The 11,214-nt window shown below is 39.2% G+C and overlaps 1 long non-coding RNA gene across 3 annotated transcripts in view; it reads left to right on the top strand.

The window, feature by feature from the left end:
• Positions 1-10,728, top strand: part of LOC132404880 (uncharacterized) — a 32,962-nt gene extending 22,234 nt beyond the window's left edge. For all 3 annotated transcript variants that reach the window (XR_009515696.1, XR_009515697.1, XR_009515695.1), the window contains exon 5: positions 10,422-10,728. This is a non-coding gene — a long non-coding RNA (uncharacterized LOC132404880). The remainder of the gene's footprint in view (positions 1-10,421) is intronic.
• Positions 10,729-11,214: the final 486 nt, after the last annotated feature.

Consider the following 11,214-nt stretch of genomic DNA (forward strand, 5'->3'; position numbering starts at 1 on the left):
TGTACACATGCTCATTAACGCAAATATCTAATCAGCCAATCATGTGGCAGCAACTCAATGCACAAAAGCATGGTCAAGAGGTTCAGTTGTTCTTCAGCCATTCATTGGAATGGGGAAGATATGTGAGCTGAGTGATTTTGACCATGGCATGATCATTGGTGTCATACTGGACGTTTTGAGTATCTCAGAAATGGTCATCTCTGGGATTTTCACACACAACAGCCTCTGGAGTTTTCAGAGAATGGTGTGTAAAACAAAAACACCCCAGTGAGTGTCAGTAGGGTGGGTGAAAATGTCTTGTTAATGAGAGGTCAGAAGAGAATGGCCAGGGTGGTTCAAGCTGACAGGAAGGCGACAAGAAAGCTTGCATTACATCTGCGGTATGCAGAAGGACATCTCTGAATGTACAAGACTTCAGTTTTGAGGTGGCTGGCCCACAGCAGCAGATAATGACAAACATACACACAGTGACCACTTTATTAGGTACAGGAGGTATCTAATAAAGTGACCACTGTGTTTATATTAGAGCTATTCATTTGAGCTACAATGGAGGAGGACTTTACATTAAGCAAGGTGGATGAGCTTAAAATAAAATAATACCAAAAATGTTGGCAGGATTTAATATGGATTTTCACTAAAATGATATGGGTAGTTTGCAGCATTTTAGTGTATAGTATAAAACAGTCAAGCTATGGTTGTGCTGGATTACTTGGGACTTTCAAATGATAGACCTTCTTCATTGACAGATTAACCAGAGAAAATAGCCTTCATTTCAGGATAAATCTCTGATTTTTTTTCAATTATATTTCAGGATTAAAAATTATATTAACTATCCATCTTTACAAAGTCATAAGTAACTAGAAATCCCATTTTATTACCAATGAAAAAAAGTTAACAGGTTTCAGGTGGAACTTTGAACAGTTTTATATACAGGCTTCTCCCCGCTATCTGAAGGTAGAACGTTCCTATGAAATTTTTTGTAAGCTGAAATGTTGTAAAGCGAAGAAGCAATTACCATTAATTTATAATTTGTTAATTACCATTATTAAGCAATTACCATTAATTTATTAATTTGGGTCTGAGAACACTCAAATAATTTTCCCATATTAATTTATATGGGAAAATTATTTGAGCATTCTCAGACCCAAAAAATAACCTACCAAATCAAACCAAATGACACATAAAACCTAAAATAACAATAACATATAGTAAAAGCAGGAATGATATGATAAATATACAGCCTATATAAAGTAGAAATATTGTATGTACGGTGTCGTTTCACTTATCAAAATCGGGAAGACAGCGAGCCAAAATCGATTTGGAGAAAAAAAAATCGGCACATACACGCACTTGCACATACACGCCTATGTACATACATGCGTACGCACATACATGCATATGCACATACACGCATGCACACACAACTGCCTGCACAAGGCTTCACGGTCATTGTAGTCTTTCTCAGGATAAACACGCATATTATGTGGGCGTCTTTTTCTCATAAAAGCGAAAATCCTCTTTGGTTTGCGAAAACAGGTACTAATGTGGATCTTTTGTATCAGCGAGCTGTCGTAAAGCGAGTGTTTGAAAAACATGGGCCACCTGTACACTTATTATTTCAATTTCCCAAACCTTGCTGTCCCAAAAATGATTATGTTCGGTCTCATCTTATGTCTCTCACAACAAAGGATTCCGGGGGGTCAAATGCTATTTGAACAAAGACATATTGTCACAACCACGGATTCGGCAGCACAACAGATTCCACAATTGCGCTCGTGAATGTGCACGTGCCAGCTAATTATTATTTCATTGTGATAGTACTTAACCCCATTCATTCCGACATAGTATTTGTCAAGACTTGAACACAACAATGCTTCGTTGCCTGCTTGCATAATGCCTTAGAGACTGGACTGTCGAGTCAACGGACTCTGACAACTAGCGATATTTGTTTTATATTTAGCTGTTCTTTTCAGCCACAGTGTAGGCTTTGTTTTAATCAACGGTCCTGTTTGGCCTAGCGTTTATTGTTTCCTTTTCTCTTTAACACTGTTCGCATCAAAGTCTGTTATCTATCGACCCGTGTCAGTGTCTCTCACTCCACACTTGGGCCATGTCTGCACTGGAGGACACCAATAGTAACTCAAGAGAACTAGTGTGAAGTTCTTGAGGAGAAAGACACATATTTCTTCTATCTGATGTGCCAGTTTACTTAACCTCCAACCAGTATATATTTGGACTGTAGGAGGAAGCCAGAGCATCTGGAGGAAATCCACGTGGTAATAGGGAGAATGTAAAAATTCCTTACAGACAGCAGCGGGAAATGAACCTGGGTCTCTAGTACTGTAATGAATTGTGCGAACTCCTACATTACCATGCTTCTCCTATGATGATCAACTGTGGATGAGGATGAGACAGAGGAGGAGGAAGAGGAAGATAAGAGAAAAGGAAGGAAAGGAGAAAAAAATGAAGAAAATTGAACTATACTGTGTTATACTCAGTAATAAACTCACAAAATGCTGGTGGAACACAGCAGGCCAGGCAGCATCTAGAAGGACAAGCACCGTCGACGTTTCGGGCTGAGACCCTTCGTCAGGACTAACAGAAAGGAAAAATAGTAAGAGATTTGAAAATCTGTTCACAGATACTAGCTAGATATCTAAGCATCTGCAATTTCCCCATTAGTACTTACATGAAGCTAGGAAAGGGCAAGGGGATTGCAACGTTCACAACCCACATCTATTTGTCTGACACACAGACCTTGTACCGTCTGCTTGTTAATCAGCTGTAAACATACTAGTAAAGTAATTAGTACCTCAGTAGGTTTGGGCACCAGGGACAGAGTCCGTTTCTGGGTGCCCCATTACAGGAAGTATGTGAAGATTCTGAAGAAGGTGTGGAAGAGGATAACCAGGATGCTGTCTGCTTTAGAGAATATTAACTATAAGAAAAGTATTCTCAAATTGGATAGTTTTCTCTGAAGCATCAGAAGTTGAACAAAGACCTGCTAATGGTTCATAAAATTAGGAGAAGCATAGAAGGGTAGATTGTCAAAGTCTTTTTTCCAGGGTAGAAATGCCAAATATTAAAGCACATAGCTTTAAGATAAAAGGAGGAAAGATTAAAAGAGCTGTGCAGGGTAATTTTTCTTAGACATATTCATAAGTACCTGAAATGTGCTGCCAGGAATGGCAGGAAGCAGACATGATGGTGGCACTTAAGAGCCATTTAAACAGGCACATAAACATGTAGGAAATGGAGTGATAAAGAACATGTGCAGACAGATAGGTTTAGCTTAATTTGGCATAGGCACTGTTCTATGTTCTGTGAGTGCAGATGATATATGTGATGCTGTAAAGAACCGATAGAGGTAAGTATATTTGTGAATGTGACTTGGTCATGTGGATGAATAAAGGGTTGGACCCAGAATATCGACTGTCCATTTCCCTCCATAGATGCTGCCTTTCCCTCTGAGTTCCTCGTTCCTCTTGTTTTTCATTTCTTTTGTAAAGTGTTCACTGAAGTCATGGCATTGACCATCTCACCTTTCCCTTTCTGTGGCCCTTGCATGTGTACCTACAGTAACCAGACAAATGTCCTTGCTGCACCCTCCTTGGGAATTGCTGAAGCCCAGCATCTCTCAAATTGCTTCATTCTTGAGGTCTCCCAAATCCAAATGGATTTTTCCATTATGGATACCACAATGCACTTCCCGTTTAAGAGGTACAGGCTGACTTAGTGCAGTTAATCACTCGTAATACAGGGAGTCAGGCTGTAAGCGTAGGCTGCATGTGGAGATCATACAAATGAGTAGGAAGCACAATATGTGTAAAGCCTACAATCAAAGCAGCATGCCATCCGTAAACTGTGATCAGCCCATTTCCCAGGGTCATCCACTTTAACCACATCATGCTTTAATTTGTTGCTTAAGCAAGAATAAAAAATTACACTTACTCACTGTGGATCTGATTTGACCAGCTGTTGTTTTCACCACGTAGTACTGAAGCAAGGCAGAAGCTTCTTGAAACTGGATATAAGCATTTGGATTAATTTGAACATCAGTCTTCAGACTCCACAGCCAAATCACTTGATATTCAGATTATCTGATTGCTAAAATGCCCTGAAAAAAAAACATTATTGCATGGTAGTTTCTGCCTGAAGTGTTTTCTTAGAGCAGTGGGTAAAGTTACAACAAAGCAGATGGCTACCTAAAGGTGCAGTGAAGACTTGATAATGTATTTCCAATCAATCATTTTAATTAAATGGTAGCATGAAATGAAAGAGGTGGATCATGTATTTTGGGTTTACTTTAAGGAATTAAATATGAAAAGAAAGTAATATCATAGCAGAGAATAGTAGCTTGCTCTAGAGTAGCAAGGTATAGCATGATAATTGTTATTCTAATAGCTGTGCCAATATTTACACCACAGTCACCATTCCAGAGGAGCAATCACCCACACAGTTATTATACCAGTTCAGTGATCAGCTGCAGAGTCAGTATACCTACCCAGGCAGCAATCTGACCTACTGCACCTACACGAAATCAGTAGTTTACTATCGACGCATTTCCCAATGCAATAAAAATAAAATATCTTAAGTATGTGCTTTGCCATGAACATACATTGAAATCAAACTGTGCATTTAATCCCTTTGAGCCCTGAATGTCTTTTGAAACTTGGATAGTTTTTAACTGCCAAGATTACTCCCCTCTAACTCCTCCAGGTTTGATCAAATTAATCTGGTTTCATGGTAGTCTGGAGACTTCTGCATGACTTCACCCAGTCCTCCAGGATTTAAATTGTCATGCAGGCATGACCCAGTTTGGCACCAAACATCAGTTTTGAACAACAAGACAGTTCTATTTGAGAAAGAAAATGTCAATTGAATGGTTCTGACTACATAGCCCCTCTCAATGTGCATGGGCAATTACAATATTCCTGTTGACTTTACATCAGTGTCCTGCTGACTCTCCCAGTCTACAGTTTTAACCTGCTCTTTGACTATTTTTTAAGTTGTCACACAAGTTTAAGAAGGTATATGTTGTTTTGACCTTTATAAGAGACATGAGGCAATGTTGCAGCTTTCTCAAACTCCGGTTAGACCACAATTGGAGTATTATATCAGCTCTGGTTGCCTCATATAGGGAAGATGTAGAAGCATTAGAGGGGTTCAGAGGATATTTACTAGGATGCTATCTGGTTTAGAGATCATATCTGAAGAGGAAACATTGAGTAAGCTAGTGTTCTTCTCCTTAGAGTGAAGGGTGATGAGAGATGATTTGATAGAGATGTATAAGAAAAGAACCATAGATTGAGTGGACAGCCAGAGACTTTTCCCCAGAGTAACAGAAGACATCTTTTTAAGGTGAGTGGAGGAAGGTTTAGGGGAGATGTCAGAGGTAGGTTTTTTACACATAAAGTTGTAAGCGTCTTTAGTGCACTGGCAATGCCAGTGGTTGGGGCTGATACATTAGAAGCTTCTAGATGGGCATATGAATGAAAGAAAAATGGACAACTATCGGCTATGTAGGAAGAAACGGATAGACTGATCGTGGAGTTGGTTAAAGGGTGGGCACAACACCATCACTCAAAGGACCAAGTAGAACCTAGTTTGAACTCTTTTTACAGTACATGAAATTTATTCTCATTGCATTTCGCTTGAATGCTGTTTTAACCTTGGAGCTGAATCTACAGTAACCTAGAGGTAAGAGGAACTGGCAGCAGAAGAATCCTAGGGATATGTTTAGGGAGCCCGAAAGAAGTCTGGCTGCATAGGCTTCTTACTCCTGTAGGTGAGCAATGTCTGCTTCAGGGGGACACCCATCAAGTGTGTTACAAAGGAGATGATTTAAAATTTCCTGAATCCTATGCTAAAAAAAGAGCTGTTTAAATCAAGCTTTTGCTTATAGAGAATTGGGATATCAAGATTATTTTACATGCATTAATCCCCTTCTAATTTTTAGTTATCTTGAACTAATTAAAATAATCCATCATGCCTGGAGGTCCCACACACTATAAAATAATATGCCTAAACATTAACAAATTTCTTGACTCCTTCATACTGGAGTTAAAATGCTGTAGGAGGATAACCCTGTGGTAGAAAAAAGTCATTTACGGTAATTGTGATCAAAGTTCAAAGCAAGATTATCAGTGTGCATCAACAGTATTTTTTTCAACATAACATCTTCATTCCTAATCACCAACCAACATTCAGCAATGGCAGCTCACCCGATTAAGAGGAAGGCTGTCTCCTAACCACACTGAATAAGATCAGCAGTGCCTTATAACCAAATGGTTAACCAAACTTGCAATGCTGTTTTGACGAATCACTGACAAATGCGACAAGTATTGAAAGAGCGACCTACGTACGTTGTCTATAAATCACAAGTAAGTAGCACCATCTGCCTGCCATAATTAACAAATTTTAATTGGGTATTAATATGCACACATTTTAACTAAACGTGCTGCAAGAGATAAATAAAGTTAAATAAAGGGTCTGCAGCTGATTTTAACACTGCTGTTGAAAATACTTCAAAATTTCATTGACCTAAGTAATGACTTTACAATGCTCAGCTTAATTTTTTCTCATGGTAAAGTCATTTTTAATCATTCTGGAATGCAGCCCATACTGATAATAAGTAGAACACTGTCCTTTTAAATCCTTCCAAGGATTGATATATAAACTGAAACATATTTCCATTGCTTGCTGGTTCCGGTTACTGACATTTTTTTTTCCAAAGCTATTCAACAATATTGCGGTGTAAACCCAAAACAATTGCAGGATTTAAATCATCTGGATTTATATAATCTGCATCTAACTAGATTGGTATAATTCAAGGTCACAACAGATTGTGCTATCACTGTAATAGCTCCCTTACTGGATTAACTGTTTCCTTTTCATCATTTTGGAAAGCTGGACCTCCATCCAACTTTTTCCAAAAAAAAAACAATTAGGCAAAATCAATAAGAACATTTACTTTGACTGACCAAGAAGCTTCACACCTCATATAATTCACTTACAATGACAGGAGGTTGCATTACAAATATCATGTTAGAAACAGGGTGAATGAAATTAATGCAGACATGGTTTCATGTAGAAATAAATTACTTACAATGTAGAACTGCAGAAATATTTTCAAGGCCGTGGAGAATGATTAGGAGAAGGGAGTGAATCGGATACATTTCAGGATACCTATACCAGCCTATCTGACCAAGTGGTACTTTTTTCGCTGCAGGACCTAAAGTTAATTGATTATATATGATCAAGTAAAGGCTACTGCATATGGTACAGCTGAAGTTTAGATGTTCACTCAGCTCTTTGTGGAGTCCCGTTTATTATATTTGATAAACAAGATTATATAATTTTCTAAATTGGAATAGAGGTGGTTTAAAAAATAATAAAGTCTCTGTTTTGTACAGCATAGATATAGGGTCATTAGCCCACCACATCCACAACAATCTTTTGTCTATTTACTCTCATACCATCTTCCTACATTAGGTCCATACCCTACTATGCCTTGTCATTCCAATGCCCATCTAAATACCTCTTGTGCAATAATTCCACCTCCTCCTCTGGAAGGGCTTTCCAGACATCAGGATGCCATGGGTAGCATGGTAATGAACCAGCTAGTGTAACAATTTTGATCGGGGTTCAATTCCCCCTGGTGTCCGTAAAGAGTTTGTATGTTCTCACTTTGATTGTGCAGGCTTCCTCTGAGTGATCTAGTTTCCTCCTACATTCTAAAGATGTGTAGGTTAAGGCGAGTAAGTTGCAGGCTTGTTATTGCGATGGTATTGGGCTTGCTGACCACGAAGTTCTAAATTCAAATGAAGACCTTAATCCCCATCAGATATACAATAAATATCCATGAATACTCCCGCTAAAGAGAGATTATACTGTAACTACCCAGTCTTAAAAATCTGCTTCACTTCCCTATTTATTCCCCACTATGTTTAGCTGCCAATGCCCACTATTCAAGTAGTGGGTCCCCTCTCCCGACAAAGGAGAAGTTATTGCCAGCTAACGAAGTAGTTTAAAACACAGTTCATGCATTTTCAGTGATACAAATTAAAATCCATAAAACACCCTTAAAACTCATTTTAAGACTGACAGAGGATTTCTATCTTAAACATTCCCAAATTCTCACAAAGGATTTCTATCTTATAAAGCACTTCCAGATTACAAACCATTCTAAATCGCTAAGCATTTCTTAAACAGAAAGCACAAAGGCTTTCTAAAACATACACCCTGTAGAAGATAAAGCATAAAGCATAAAAGACAAAGGATTGCCAAAACACTGGTACAATTCCTATAAACTAAAAAGGCATACCAAAGATGCAGGCAAAGAAATCATCTGTCACAACTACCAAAGCTTGAGAATGGATTCACCCCTGTTTCTTCCATGCTTCTTGATGTTCCTTACCCCATTCCTAATGAGCATGAGTGGCTCTCTACAATTTACCTTTCCCTACCACTTGGGTGACTTCATGTTCACATGATATTTTCTCAGATATATTTTTAACACAAATGGTTTAACAGCTTCATTTGAAGATTTGGACCTCAGCTTAATGTTTACAGTTCACAAGTAATGCTGTAAGGCTAACTTCTGAGCACATAAAACCTTCAACTATAAACACATCACTAATTGATATACTAAATGATATTTGTGCTGCCTTTGTGGCAGTTATTAAGTTTATAATATTTTCGCTTAGTAATTGGTTTGTTAGTATTCTAGTTAAAGTTAGGATTGTTTAAAGTTGTCTGTGAGATATCGCGGCATGCGATGACGTCACATCCGGTTTCGCCGCGTCCTGTGGGAAAATACCGGTTTGGAGAAATGGAAAGGTGGGGGTCGAGACATGTGCGAGCAGCAGCGGCAGCAGCAAAGTTTTCTCTCTACGCACCAGAAACATTTGAAAGCAACGCTTTTTCACCATACGTCAATGTGGAAGAGTGAACAGTAAACGGTTAATCTTACTGTGATCCTTTCGTTATTGACAAAGGTTTAACTCGGTGTTTAGCTCGCCGTTCCGTTACACCCGAGCGAGAACGCTACAATATTATCAATCTGTCCTGCAAGATTCCTTGAGCAAAGCAACTTAGGAGTCAGCGTGTCTGTCAGAAACACCCCAAATACAGAGTCTTATACTCTACCTGATGGAAATGTGAAGGCAAATGCTAACACTGCAAATGTAATGTTAGAACTAATTTCAAGAGGACTAGAATGTATGAGTAAGGATGTAATATAAAGGCTTTATGAGCCATTGGTCAGACCACACTTGGAATATTGTGAGTAGTTTTAGTCCCTTATCTAAGAAAAGATGTGCCGGCATTGCAGAGCATCTGGAGGAGGTTCAGACAAGTGATTTTGGAAATGAAAGGGTTAGCATATGAGGTTAGCATATGAGGAATGTCTGGTAGTTCTGGGCCTGTACTCATTGGAATTAAAAAGAATGACAGGGGGTTCATTTGAAATCTATCAAATATTGTAAGGCCGGGATAGAGTAGATGTGGAGAAGATGTATTCTATTGTAGGTGAGTCTAGGAGCAGTGCAGACAGCCTCAGAACAGAAGGATGTCCATTTAGAACAGAGAAGAGAAGGAATTTATTTAGCCAGTTGCTGGTAAATCAATGAAATTCATTTCCACCATGGTTGTGGGGGCTAAGACACTGAATATATTTAAAGCAGAGGTTGAAAGGTTCTTGGTTAGTCAGGGCATCAAAGGTTATTGGGAGAAGGCAGGAGAATGGAGTTAAGAGGAATAATAAATTGGCCATGATGGAATGGGGGAAGCAGACTCAATGGGCCGAATGGCCTAATTCTGCTCCTATGCCTTTGAGCTTTATGGTCTTATTGAACAATAATAAAGCAGATGTCTGGGCTAGCAGCTACCTCTACAGGTAGAGTATCTTCTATCTACAGAGCTTGTTTGCAAAGATACTCTTTAGAGAGTGCTTTGTTTTAACTTCAATCTGATTACTGTTGGCCACTTACCTTTGAAAACTGACTTTAAGATGTTGTGTTGGCCTTCATTAGATGCAGGACTGACTTCCGTACTAGTGCATTGCAAAGTCGAAACATTATGCGTTTGAGACAGGGTCTCAGATGGAGATGGAGTAGGAATGATCAATTCAGTGAGGAGGAGGAGTTTCAATGTCCAACCGACTAACTCAGGTGTGTGGTTGGATCACTCTAAGCTTTGAGCTGATTTGGAAAGTTCGAGAATGGCCTTGGGCTGGGTGGCTAGATCTAGGTCCATAGCATATCACTACACTGAGGCCCGGGCCCTAATGCAAGGTACAGTCCGGTGTTTGGACAATTTAAACACTGGCCCAGATAGACTGAGAAGATAGGGTGTCAGAACTGGAGGCAAAGGTTGGGCTGATCTCGTCTCTTTCATGATGTTCATTCCTCTTTCCACAGTGCTGAGTCTGTGAGACGTCTCCGGCTGCTGTGAGCTTTGTGGCAATTTGCCCGCTAATGTGATGAACTGAGGCAAAGGCTTCGACTGAACTCTGGCCGCCCAATTCAGATCTACAGACTCAATTTGGTTCAGAATGCTGTTGCTTGCCTCTATTGTGTACATGAATTGTGCTTTTTCTCTTTCTCTGCGCATTGGGTGTTGGTCTTTTTTAATTGGGTTCTTTTGGGTTTCATGCTTTGTGGCTGCCTGTAAGCAGACAAATTTCAAGGCTGTATAATTTATTCATACTTTGATAATAAATGTACTTTGAATCCTTTAAAGAGTCATGTGGTAATGTTGCAGCTCTAGAAAACTTTGGTTAGACCACACTTGGAGCATTGAGTTCTGTTCAGGTTGCCTCATTATAGAAACATCTTTCCCCTCAAATCCCCTTGTGCCTTCCACTCATCTTAAACCCTGTGCCCTGTTGTATTTGATACCCTTATCCTGGGAAAAATATTCTGATACTCTATAAATACCACTTACAATTTTACACAGCATATCTCTGTCAGGCTACCCCTTATCTTCTTTGCTCCAGGAAAAACAAGCTCAGCCTATCCATACTTTCCTCATAAATAAAGCCCTCTAATTCTGGACACAACCTGATGAATCTCCTCTGCATCTATGCAATGCAAACATTTCCTTCCTATAGTAAGTCCAACCAGTATTTTGTCAAGTTGCAACATAATATCCCAACTTTTATACTCTCTACCCTGACTTATGACGTAAGAATGTCAAATGCCTTACTCATTA

The sequence above is a fragment of the Hypanus sabinus genome, chromosome 14 (assembly GCF_030144855.1).
Source record: "Hypanus sabinus isolate sHypSab1 chromosome 14, sHypSab1.hap1, whole genome shotgun sequence".
Taxonomy (NCBI): Eukaryota; Metazoa; Chordata; class Chondrichthyes; order Myliobatiformes; family Dasyatidae; genus Hypanus; species Hypanus sabinus.